Below are 13,556 nucleotides of genomic sequence, written 5' to 3' on the forward strand. Positions count from 1 at the left end.
GTATACTATCATCCAATATTTTTATTGGATGATTTGAGTAACAGGAGATTGTGTGTAGTCTCGAAAAAGGATGATTTCTCAAATGTGTAATCCTGAATTATTCTTAATGACAGTATATAATCATTTAAGGAGTTTAAATGTGTCGTAAATGCTGCTAAATGAACACAAGGTTTGCCGTCTGTAGTACAGTGAACATTACAAAAACATCTGCTCAAGTCCTTTCCATAATTCACTTATGATGAACTCAACATTACAAATAGTTCTTGAGAGTCATCCTTTGTAGGAGGTGCTGCATAAAATTTACTCTCATTTATATTAAAAATAGAAAATAAAAGGAGAAAACTGTAGCTGGAGGTCAGTAAACAAAGAAAATGGTGGAAATTGTACAGTGACAATAGAATGTCAGGAAACAGATCAAAGGAAATACAGTAATCATATAAAATGACAACACACACACACACACACAAAAGTACAAATGCAAACAATAATGAATAATGGAAGACATTAGGAAACTAGAGTATGAAAAATGAAAATCCAAAATTTCTTGAAATCTATATAATGAACTACATGTGTAGTCTGTATCTTTAAACTAAAAAATAACCCAAACACTTAGCCATTCAGTTAACTTTATAATTGGTCACCTCCAATTATGAAGAGAAAGAGCACAGGTGATGAGCACAAATCAGTTTCCTAATTGGACAGAGACTTAACAATGGACATTAGGTTGCTATTCATTGTCTCCCTCATCTTATTACCTGGAAGAGAATAATTACAAAGTTCGCTGACTACTGAGGATTTATTTTTGATTTAGTGATATAAACTGCATATGTTTATATCACTAATGTAGCAAAATTTTAAATATTAATTCTGGATGTTCCTTTTTTATAATTTCATAACTCTTCTAGTTTCCTTCTTTCTTATGTCTCCCATTATTGTTTGCATTTGTATTTTTTGTGTTGTCATTTTGTATGATTCCTGTATTTCCTTTGTTCTGTTTCATGACATTATGTTGTCATTGTACAATTTCCCTAAGCCTGTCACTTCCACTGAGTTGAAGTGACATTAGTTGCTGACTAGCGGAAATTTTTCTAAGCCTTTCTTTGATTGGCTCCCAAGTTAGTCAATCTCTGGCAGAGGTAAGTGGATTTTTTCTCCCGGAGACTTGAGTTTTTCATCTATTAAATTCAAGAAAATTGACCATAAAACCCCAGTATTTCAGACAATACCATATTGCATCAAGGACCACAGGATGACAGCACTTGTTTGCCATCCCCTCACTGGATGCTGTTTAAAAAAAATTAGTGAGGCTTGGGCCAGCTATCTCTGAAAGGCTACCAATAGAGACTGAACTGCCAACACGTTCTTCCAAAGTCAGATAAGGCTGAGCAGCCTCACCTACTTCCTAGAAAGGAATAAAAATGACATTAGCAGATAATTTTATACTTAAGTTTTCTTATTAAGCCTCCCATCTCTTCATGTTTTTTTGCTTTATGCATAATTCCTGCCAATCTGGTGTTCTATCATCAATGATTTTCTGCCATTAACTCCCCCATTCGGAATGAAGTGAGTGCATGTGTAGGAGGGAGGGTTGATCCCCCCCAAATTCATTATAGTGAATTTTATGCTATAAACTATTTCTCTGGTCCCTAATGGTTCCGTGTAATGAGCATCTACTGTATTTAGCTTGGAAGTTGTGAGTTCTGCAATGAACTGCAGGCTCAACTTTCGCTTATACTAATATACAAATATTAGTATAAGCAAAAGCATTCAAAAAAAAACAACAATACCTCTGAGATTATGACATATTCTGAAGAAAATGCTAAATAATTAAGCCATGATAATTCAGTACAGGGTAGAAACAATCAGAGAAACTTCTCACTACTATAGTATGAAAAAAAAAAAAAAATTACTGAACTTCAACATCCCCTCAGTACACAGTCTATGAGATATGTCATTTGACTGCATGCACATTAACAGAAGAGTATAATGTGTAGATTCCACACCATTACATTGAGCTGTAGCAATGATGTTTTTGCTGGAAGAAAAAACGTTTATACTTGAGCATTATTTTTTGTTCATGCAGAGTTGGTAGAGAAAATGGTCCAAGCCTACATGTTTGTGAGCAGTAGTTGTTCAGTTCCGTAAGCATGCCCCAAGCAATAGTGTCATCATTGCCTTAATCGAGAGGTTTTGACATACTGGGAGTGTTCTGCTGCAATGCCAAGGGCATTTGGGGAGACGATGGACTGTTAACAGAAACGAGAATCACGAGTGCATGCTGGAGCAAGTATTACAGTCTCCAAAACGTAGTCAACAGAGAACAGCAATAAAACTTGGGATACTGAGGCGATCGCTAGAGAGAAGCCTTAAGGAACTGGGTGCCTTTTCATGTCGGGTAGGTCGATGTTTAAAGCTACATTGAGAATGTGTTCCGTTCACACAGGATTTGCATAGGATGTGTCATGCAAAAAAACATTCTATTTTGTGCACAGGTATTCCAACAGGACAGAGCCACCTGTCAAACATCACATGGTTCTAGAGACTACTTATCAGAACACTTCCCAGGGAGGCTCATTTTGAGATTCACAGAATTCCTGTACTCTTCAGATTCTCCTTCTTGGATCCCTTAGCTGGTGCCTAGATGGGGCTGGCCCCATAACCAGTACACTGCTGTTGGTGCTGCTGGACTATGGATGCCACATATAATTGTTTGCCATGATGTATAGTTAAGGGCTTTCCGCTTTACTTCTGTGAGACAGAGCAGCTGATCCTTTAGCTCATGTTTAATTTGCTTGGCCCAGATTTTCTTAGGGACAGCTGGTTGCGTCTTCCAGTGTGCAGGTCGTTGCCTCCATAGTAGCTGATGTGGTACGTGCTGCTGATCCATTTTGCACACATGTCTGAACCACCTATGTCTATGTTTTTGAAGTTCTTCAATTGGAGGTTGGTTGTCACACCAAGTCCTGATGGTAGTGTTTTGGATATGGTGAAGTATGATATTCGTAGTATGTGATGGAGGTATCACATCTGAAATGTCACTAGTTTGTTTAGGCCAGGTTTAAGGAGTGTCCAAGTTTCTGATCCATATAGAACAGGCATGATCAGTGAGCGAAAGAGGCATATCTTTGTTTTGAGCAAGATGTTATATTCCTTCCATAGGCACCAATTTAGTGAACCAAAGGCAGTGGTGGCGCTGGCCAGGCCAATTCTGCTGTGTACTTCTGTTGTTGATGCAGTTTTCCTTGCTTGTATGAGTGAACAAAGACAGTTGAATTGGTTCACCTGCTCAATTTGGCTGCCATGAAGGTAAACAATGCAGGGTGACCATCAGTTATCATGGCCTTTGTTTTATCAATATTGATTTGTAGTCCATATGGTTGGGCAGCATTTGCAAAGATAGCGTTGTCACCAGCAAACATAAAATCAGTTAAAAATTTGTCTTTGCTGTACTGTACTCCATGTTTACTAGTAAAGGCATGCTGCATGATAGCATCGATGACGGTATTGAACAGTCAGTACTGATCTCACATCAACTGATGCCTTTGTTTGGGGTATGTTGAAGGAATTGAAGAAATTCCACCATGACCTGCTTTTAAACCTTGATGAACTAAGGGATAAAATTTACACGATATGTCCAACAGATGTCCCAATCCATGTTCTCCAAGATGACAGAGAACCTTTGCATGTGCTACAAAACCTGTCCTGAAAGACAAGGGGCTCATTCGAGCACATAATTTGCCATCATTAATGGTTTATTTGACCAAGATTCCACTGATAGTTGTGGATGTACATATCATTTGTAATCATATTTCTTTGTTAATAAACCATTTATTCCATAGCATATCATTGTAGTCATTCAGTACTCTTTTTTTTTGCACCATACTATACAAATCTGGAATCTGGAAATCTGTTGAAAACCTAGTGGGGAATTAAAAGGCAGTCTAGCAAAAAAAGAAATTATTTAAAATTTTAAATCAAAAATACGTATGCCACAAAATGGAATTAATCATATATATTTCACTTATGGATCTTAAAACATCGATGTGAGCTGAAAAACAATAAGAGAATTTCAAAAGAATATAAAATGTGTCAGTTACAATAGAATTTTAAGCATGCAGTCAAATATAGCTGGGATGAAACACTAACCTGGTGTGTGTAAAGCAGGTCATGGTGGAATACCCATTCCTTCAACATACCACAAACGAAGGCATCGAGTGATGTGAGATCAGGTTAACATGTTTAGAGTAATAACTAACTAAATCTATTTAGTTAATAAATTATATAATATTTTGCCCTATTGGACATAGTGTGTAATTTTCTCCGGGATACAAAAATCCAAGAGGAGAAAGTTTAATACAGTTCTGTGAAAAAAACAATCTGGTAATAACAAATATTTTATTTAGCCAACCTCCCAGAAGACTTTACACATGGAAAAGTCCTGGAGACAGCTATAAGAACCAGATTGACTATATAATGATTAAAAAAGATTCTGGAATAACATCTTACAAGCCAAAACATACCCAGGAACTGATATTGGATCAGATCACAACCCTGTGGTCATTAAAGCAACAATAAAGTTAAAGAAATCAATGAAACCTATAAACAGAAAAATATGACCTTGACTCCCTTAAAAATCAAGAATATAAGATAAAATTTTAAAGGAAGTGGCACACAATCCACTGCTGTTAACATTCCTGATTCCACAAAGTATCCTTACCCTGAAGATGAGACTAAGGATAGATGGCAGAAATTTAAAGAGGGCATAAAAAAAGGCAATAAATCAAACAATCCCAAATTTGAGAAGATGAGTAAACCTTGGATGAATGACGAAATACTGAAAATGGAGGAAAGAAAGCAGGATTGAAAAAGAACTATGGCTCAACAACAAATGCAAGGAAATTGAACTTCTGGACAAAAAGCACAAAACCAGAGAACTTCATGAAAAAGTCAGGGAGCTAACTAGCAAATCTTGGAAAAAGGGTAGGCTCTCATTGCATTAAACATGCCAGTGGAAACATCCTAATGGAGAAAGACAAAATAAGGGATAGATGGGTAGAGTATTCAAAGGAACTCTATAATCATGATACAATAGATAAGCTGTTGCAAGAAAATTTGGAGGGGCCTGCTATTCTTATCTGGAAAGTAAGAAACTCCATTAGGAAATTGAAACCAGGAAAAGTTCCAGGAATGGATGCAATTATGGCAGAATATCATCAAATTCTCAAGGGTAACTAACAATTAAGGAATTGACAGCGTACACTAGAAATATAAATTAAATAAACTTTAATATATACTTTCCGATATTTCGGCAAACGTCACGTTGCCATCTTCTTGGGAACTTATTACAAAGACAAGTGCCCACAAGTACTACATAACAGCAAATGAGAACCGAAGTACTTGTGGGCACTTGTCTTTGTAATAAGTTCCCAAGAAGATGGCGTGACGTTTGCCGAAATATCGGAAAGTATATGTTAAAGTTCATTTAATTTATATTTCTAGTGTATGCTGTCAATTCCTTAATTATTAGTTATGTATAACCAGTGTATAAACCTCTTAACAAGAATAATGATCATCCACGGAGATTCCTTCGCACGCAAGGCCCGCCATTACAGCAAACTGAAGCTAAAGTTATCCAGACAACTTAACCATCTGGCATTCCTAAAACGCTGCCGGGAGAATCAAGTCATCCCTAACTTGTAAAATTTAAACACAGCTTCATCTCACAGAAAGCTCTGTGTATCTACAACCAGGCGAGCCAGGCTTTACTTTGGGAGCAAATTACCGCTACACACGGTTCCCTAGCCGACATAAACAGAGCTATATTAGCGCTAGAAAATGAGCTTTCACGTACACTTAATCACGAGCTTGGGTCAGTCCTACATGACGTCTCGTGTACGGTGGCTAATAAAGAATTCGAACGAATACAGAGCCGACATATCAACAACAAGTTTGATAAATTAAGAAAGAACTCAGCGTCCAAACCTAAACTACAAACCAACACTGTAGCTAACCTTTCTTCAGTTATCTTGAAGCCTGAAGCACACAACGCTCTGTCACGTGGTCACGACTTCGCCATTGCTCCTAAGAAATTACTGGCTGAGGAATTAACGATCCAAATTGAAAGCAGGATTCGCCACCTTCCAAACCACATCACCAACGATATCAGATTGGATGTAGCCTGTGTTCTCACAAAAGCAAAGCCTCCAAAATGCAACTTATCCATTACTGAATACACGTCACTACAAGAATTAAAGAGAAACAAAGAAATAGTGATCACCAAAGCGGATAAGGGGAACGCCACTGTGGTACTCAATCTTAATGACTACACAGATAAGCTCAAGGCTTTACTATTAGATCGATCCACTTACCTCCCTATTGAATATAATCCCACCAACTCTCAAATTAGAAAACTTCATAGGCTCCTTAAGAAGGTCACTTCTTGGCCTGTGGAGATTACCAACAGACTGAAACCCTATAACTGTAGACCCCCCTGCATATATGGGCTCCCAAAAATACATAAAGAAAATGTGCCATTACGTCCCATAGTGGATGGCATTGATTCCCGCACTTACAAACTAGCCAAGCATTTAGCCAAAGCACTCTCACGCTATACCTGGCAACACACCATCACACATAAAAAAACTCAGCCCACTTCAAAGCCAGTATAGAAAATATTACACTCCAACATAATGACATAATGGTCAGTTTTGACGTCTCCTCCTTATTCACGAATATCCCCCTCAAAGAAACCTTAGAGCTAATCCAAGCTAAATTTCCTCCTGATATCTCAGCTCTATTTCAGTTTACAATGAACTCAGGCTATTTCGTTTGGCAGGAAAAATTCTACAAACAGATAGAGGGGACAGCCATGGGTTCACCACTTTCCCCACCCTTGGCTAACTTCTTTATGGAGACTTTTGAAGAGAAAGCCTTAAACTCAGCCCCACAAAAACCTACCATATGGCTTTGCTACGTTGATGATGTGTTCGCTATTTGGCCACATGGCCCAGATTCACTCCTCTCCTTCCTAACAACACACAAACAACCAACACCCTAGAATCAAGTTCAACCTGGAAAAAGAGGAAAACAATAACCTCTCCTTCCTGGACACACTAGTCACCCGCCAACCTGATGGAACTTTGGTTTTCTCAGTTTATAGAAACCCACCCATAGAGGCACACATTCACCAACAATCCCATCACCCCCCCCCTCACAACAATATGGAGTTAAGACACTATTCAACAGGGCAAAAATAATCTGTTCAAATGATCAAGCCCTAACCACTGAACTAAATCACATCCGTGACACTTTCTGAGCCAATGGCTACCACCCCCCCCCCCCAAAAAAAAAATAATCCAAAAATACTTAACCCAGTTATCCACAACCCACCATCCCCTCCCCTTCACAAAAAAGATTACTCTAATCCATCATCATTCCCTACATCCGAGGCACCTCGGAAAAAATCAACAAAATTTTAAAAAAACATGACTTGACCACCTGTTACAGACCACATAGAAAATTGGCATCCCTTATCCACTCCACTAAAGACCAACCACTTCCCCTAGACCTACCTGGTGTATACCAGGTCTCTTGCAGCTGTAAACTGTCCTACTTTGGCCAAACAGGCAGGACAGCAAATATCAGAATCTCAGAACACAAGGATTACATCCGATTTTACAAGTACAGCCGCTCTTGGCTTGCAGACCACGCTCTGGATACTCGCCACAGAATAAGATGGAAGAAAGCCACAGTAATACACCGCAGCAAGTTCAAATATGAAAGACTATTCATGGAATCAGCCCCGGCCCTTAGGAACATGCCAAACCTCAACAAATTTGGATGCATGAGACAGCCCCAAATTTGGGAAACATTTATCAGAAGAACTTAAGCCCAAAGGCCAAGAACTACCAATATAGCCTGCCAGGGGGGCACCATCAGGACTTTAGGAAAACGTTAGCTTCCTAGCTTTGGTTCTCATTTGCTGTTACGTAGTACTTGTGTGCACTTGTCTTTGTAATAAGTTCCCAAGAAGATGGCAATGTGACGTTTGTCAAAATATTGGAAAGTATATATTAAAGTTTATTTAATTTATATTTCTAGTGTATGCTCAGCGTATAAGCTGGTTATACATGATATCCTCAAGGGATGTACAGCATATGATAGTACTACATGAAAAATTTACATCATTACTAACTTCCTATCTACAATTTTCCTCAAAATCAGTCTGTTACCTGTCAAGACTAATATTATCAGAGCTTATATTTCTATCTTCTAAGGCACTTTTTACTGTATCAATCCATCTATATCTTGTTCTTCCTTTGGGTCTTTTTCCTGCCAATCTGGCAGAGAATACTTGTTTTGCTAATCTTTCCTCTCCTATTTCGTTTAAGTGACCATATCACCTGAGATTAGCACTGCTAATGCATTCCTGGATGCTGACAATGTGAAGTTCATTCCTAATATCCTTATTTTTAATATGATATTGCCATTGATACCATCTGTTCATGCCCCTAATCTTTCTCAGAACTCTCATATCTGCAGTCTCTAGTCTTTGGTCAAGTGTTTTACTTCTGGCCCAGCTTGCAGATCCATAAGTTAAAATTGGTTTGAACACTGTCTTGTATACAGCTAATTTAGTGTTTTGGCTAATTTCTCTCTTATTCCATATAAATTTATTCGGTTGACTTCCTACCATACCAGCTTTGTTGATTCTGTTATCTATTTCCATATTTAATTTACCAAATCGTGCCTAAGTAGCTCAAATGTTTTACTTGTTCTATAGGTTCTCCATTCACAATGCAATTGATATTTTCATCATTGGATTTGTCTTTTTAATGCTGACCTTCATACCATATCTATTACAACAGATATTCAATTTAGTCAGGGAATTTTGCAGACTTGTAGAGGATTTATTTAGAAGTGTAACATCATCCGCATAAAGCAAAGAGCTGAGATTAACATATCCAATTCTGATATCAGGTTTAATACCACTTTCCTTCATAATGTGATCCATATAGAAAATGAATAACAAAGGAGATAATGTACATCCTTGTCTGACACCAGATTTAACATTAAACCACCTTCCTGTACTTCAATTCTAACTGCTGACTTACAATTCAAATAAAGACTAAGTATAGCTTGATATAATGCCCATTGACACCATATAACTATAGCATATGAATAGCTTCTCTCTCTCTCTCTTGGCACCTTGTCATATGCCTTTTCCAGATCTACAAAACTTAAATACAGATCTTTGTCATATTTCCACGATTTTTCAACTATCTGTTGTAAAGTGAAAATCTGATCCTGACAGCCTCTATTTGGCCTGAATCCAGCTTGTTCTTCACAAAGCTTCTCTTCCACAATCCTTCTCAATCATTTCTCAAATATACTTGCATATATTTTACCAGGAACACTTAGTAATGAAATACCTCTGTAATTCTCACATTCAGTTTTATTTCCCTTTTTATATATGGGTACTATGAGAGCTCTACTCCAATCATCTGGAATTCGTTCCTCTATCCAGGCTTTCTGAACTATGCAGCGCAGTCACTGTAAGAATTTTATACCTCCATACTTGAACATTTCTGGTAGAATATCATCTACTCCTGCTGCCTTTCCACATTTCAAGCTTTTGATGGCTTTTTCTACTTCAAGTATGGATAGTATTCCTGACTGCATGTCTGGTGAGTGTTTTTTACCACTGTGCTGTCATCACTGCTTGTTTCATTTAGTAATTTTTTGAAGTAATTACTCCATACTTCAAAAATATCTTTTTCTCCTGTTTTCGTGCCACCTTTATCATCTCCAATTCCTTTTACAGCACTCTTCCCTCCATTTCTGTGCTTCTTCAACAATCTCCAAAATGTCTTGCCACCTTCTTGATATTAATTTTCTATGTTCATACCAAAGTCTTCCCTTGACTTTTGTTTAGCCAGTTTTACACAGTATTTAGCTTTATTACATTTGTCTCTGTATATTCTAAGAACACAAGCTGACTTATTTGCCAGGGCCTTTTGATATGCTTTCTTCTTTTCCTTCACTGTCTCTAACTTCCTGTGTCCATCATGGAGTTTTGATTTTTCTCTCCTTGCAGACAACCTCACCACATGCCTCTCCAGCTGAATCAATCAGTTTTTTCTTCAGGGCTTGCCACTGAATCTCCAAGGTTTAGTTCCTGTTCTCGAACTGTTTCATTTTTTCTTGAATAATATTTGTGTACTTTAGTTTATAGTTCACATCTCAGAGCTTCTCACTTTTATTTGCTTTAAAACTTTCTTACATGTTCTTCTTTTCAATATGAAATTGAATTTTATCTTGCTCAAGACTAAATGGTGATCACTTCCAATTTCAAATCCTCTGTACATATGGTGTCCTGCACCAGGGAGAAAACATCACTATCAACAATAACAGTCAATGAGACTTTTCTTATGGCTGAATATCTAAAGGCTTTAAATGATAAGGCTATAAGATCACTGACTGACTTATGTAACAAAATATACGAAACTGGACACCTGCCAAAAGATTTTAAGTACTCGACATTTCTATCAATATCTAAAAAATCTGAGATAATGATATGTGAAGAGTATAGAGCAATCAATGTGATCAGTCAGATAGCAAAGGTTATGTTATATATCATCCTAGAAAGAAATAAACATAAAATGAAATTAATGAAACACAATCTGGCTTTCAGGAAAATAAGGGCATTAGAGAAGGACTCTAAAACATTAGAATTATTATAGAAAGATATTTGGAGAAGCAGAAAGATGTCTACTTATGTTTTATTGACTACACAAAGGCCTCTGACAATATACAACATGAACTAATAGAATGCATCAAAAAATTAGGAGTAGATGGTAAAGATGCCAGATTACTGATAAATCTATATTGGGAGCAAACTGCCTCAATAAAAATATCAGGAGAAACCTCAGAGGAATTACCAGTAAAGAAGGATATCAGACAAGGCTGAGTTCTTTTTCCTATATTGTTTAACCTCTATACTGAAAATATCTTCTAGCAATTATAAGAATTTAAAGGAGTCAGAAATATGAACAATTTAAGATATTCAGATGATATGATACTGCTAGCTGAAAATAAAAAAGATCTTCATAACCTACTAGAAGAGACACTGAAACTAAGTGAAAAATATGGACTTAATTACATGGAAAGAGAATGGAAAGTGTGATAAGGAAATATTAAGAAGGATAGAAATTGCTAGATCAACCTTCATTAGCATGAAAAAACATTCTGACCTCAAGGGAAATTCACACAAAAACAAGAATTAGGCTGTCCAAATGCTATGTATGTTCAACTGCTACATGGAGCAGAACCACTGGACAATATTAAAATATTGTGAAAATAAACTAAAAGCCTTTTGAAATGTGGATTTTCAGAAGAATCCTTGGAGTCCTATGGAGTACCAAAAAAACTAATTTAGAGATATTAGAGATGATAGGACTCTGTTGAAAACCCTTAAGGAAAACCACCTATCTTGGTCACGTACTAAGCATGAATTCCTACAAAAAACACTTAGAAGGAATGACAAGGAAAAAGAAGAGGAAGACAAAGACCAAACCATACACGCTGGAAGCTCATGGTAGTCAACCTCTTGGAAGGAGATGCATCTGACATGACAAGAAGATTTTACCTAAACCACTTGGCATCTTCATGGGTACAAAGTAATACACTAAGCACATGCATTCTAGCAAGAAGGCAAGCAGACTAAGTGGTGAGATCCTACAGTATTAACTGGCAGCCTCCATGGGTGTAGTGATAAGAAAGAAGAGGCAAGAGTGAAGAGTGAGAAAGTGAAAATCCTTAGTATTTTACCTCGCTATGATAAAAATGAATTAAAAAGAAGGGCTATGATGGCAAACGATTCAATGTGTAGGCTATGTAGAAAGAATGGATGCAAGTTTTTGAATGTGTGGAGCAAGTTTCAGGGAAGATTGGATTTGTATGAGAGGGATGGCCTACACCTGAATGCGTTTGGTATCGGGAGTCGAGAAAAACTGATAACTGGTATGAGACTTAACAGAGTCAGGGAAACTAAATTATAAAGGGAGGAATGGTGTGAATGTGAGTGTAAGAGCAACAATGTTGTATAACTGTTAATGACAGGAATAGGCTTTGTCATGGAAATGTTGACGAGGAGAGAACGATTTTGGGTTTGTGTTCGTCCGGTTCAGACCCATCATATGTGTGCAAAGATGTCTACATGTGTAAGGCATTAGAGAATAATAGAGATCTGCAAGTTGTCCAACTGTGTCAGGCAGACTGCAGACAAGACAATACAAAAGAATAAATAGGTAGATTATTATGATCGTACACGAATGCTAAGAGTTTTTGCCTTAGTCAATATTATTGACTAAGGGAAGTTGCCTTAGTCTATGTTACGAACTCAGATTGTAGGCATTAGTGAGACCTGGCTATCTATCAGAATCGGACCTACAAACTGGTATTGAGTGTCAAGGGTACAGTATTTTTAAGCAGGATAGAGAGGAGAGAGGAGAGGAAGGGGTGTGCTGCTAATGATATCATATGACTTAAATCCAGTTACAGTTGAGACCTATGATTGTAGTAATACTACTAACAATATTTCATGTGGCAGTGAGTTTGAAGCCATCTGGTGTGAAGTGGAATCTAACAAGACTAATTACATAGTGTTGTTACAGACCTGGTGGATCAGTTGCTAGTGATGAAGAAATGCATCACCAAATAGAAAAGATGAGAGCGTAAAGAGTAATCATAATGGGAGACTTTAATTATCCAAATATTGATTGGGTAGCAGTAGAATCTCATGAGAAGAATGAAAATGCATTTATTAAGCTGTTGCAGGACAACTTCCTCAAGCGGCATGTGACAGAAGGAACTCGAGAGCAAAGTGTGTTAGATTTGATTATAGTGTCAGAGGGTGTTTCAGTTAAAGACGTAATTATTCTGCCTCCGGTTGGTAACAATGATCATGCAGTACTCACTTGGGAAGCGACTAAGTTTAAGAATGTTCCATAGAGAAAAGGTTACATGCTGAACTACAAAGCAGGAAATTATGATCAGCTGAAGAGTATACTGAGTACAGTGGAATGGGATCGGTTGCTGGACGGAAAGAATATTAACAGTCATTGGGAAGCATTTAAACAATACTTAAATGATGCGATATCAGATTGTGTCCCGAGAGTTTGAAGAATAAATAGAGTAGGAATCAAATGGATGTGTAATCTTATTAAGCAAGAGATTCGTAAGAAAAGGACAATGTGGAAGGAATACTATAAAAATAATCATATAAAAAATTCTGAATATTTTTACGTATTAATTATGCTTGTTAGTTTTTGTTTTCATACACGCAGTGTCTGCACTTGTGATGTGCTCGTTATGAAAATGTTATATTAGAAGTAACATGTAAAGAAGTAAAAATATTGAAGTACTTACTAAACTGATTATTTGTGTTACTTATAGGAAAGTTTGTTGTATTTTAAAATGTTGAATTTTGTGTTTGTGAAAGACTTTCTTTTAGCGCTGATGGATACAGCGAGTCAGCCATTTTATTTCAGTGCGTA

General features: G+C 37.1%; 1 protein-coding gene across 2 annotated transcripts in view; it reads right to left on the reverse strand.

Annotated features, from left to right (window-relative positions):
• Window positions 1-13,556, reverse strand: part of LOC150103208 (aurora kinase C-like) — a 121,881-nt gene that overhangs the window by 24,737 nt on the left and 83,588 nt on the right. The gene's annotated exons all lie outside the window — the stretch shown is intronic.

Source organism: Typopeltis vanoorti, chromosome 9 (genome assembly GCF_054136105.1).
Source record: "Typopeltis vanoorti isolate ZY-2024b chromosome 9, IOZ_Tvanoo_1.0, whole genome shotgun sequence".
In the NCBI taxonomy this organism is placed as follows: domain Eukaryota; kingdom Metazoa; phylum Arthropoda; class Arachnida; order Uropygi; family Thelyphonidae; genus Typopeltis; species Typopeltis vanoorti.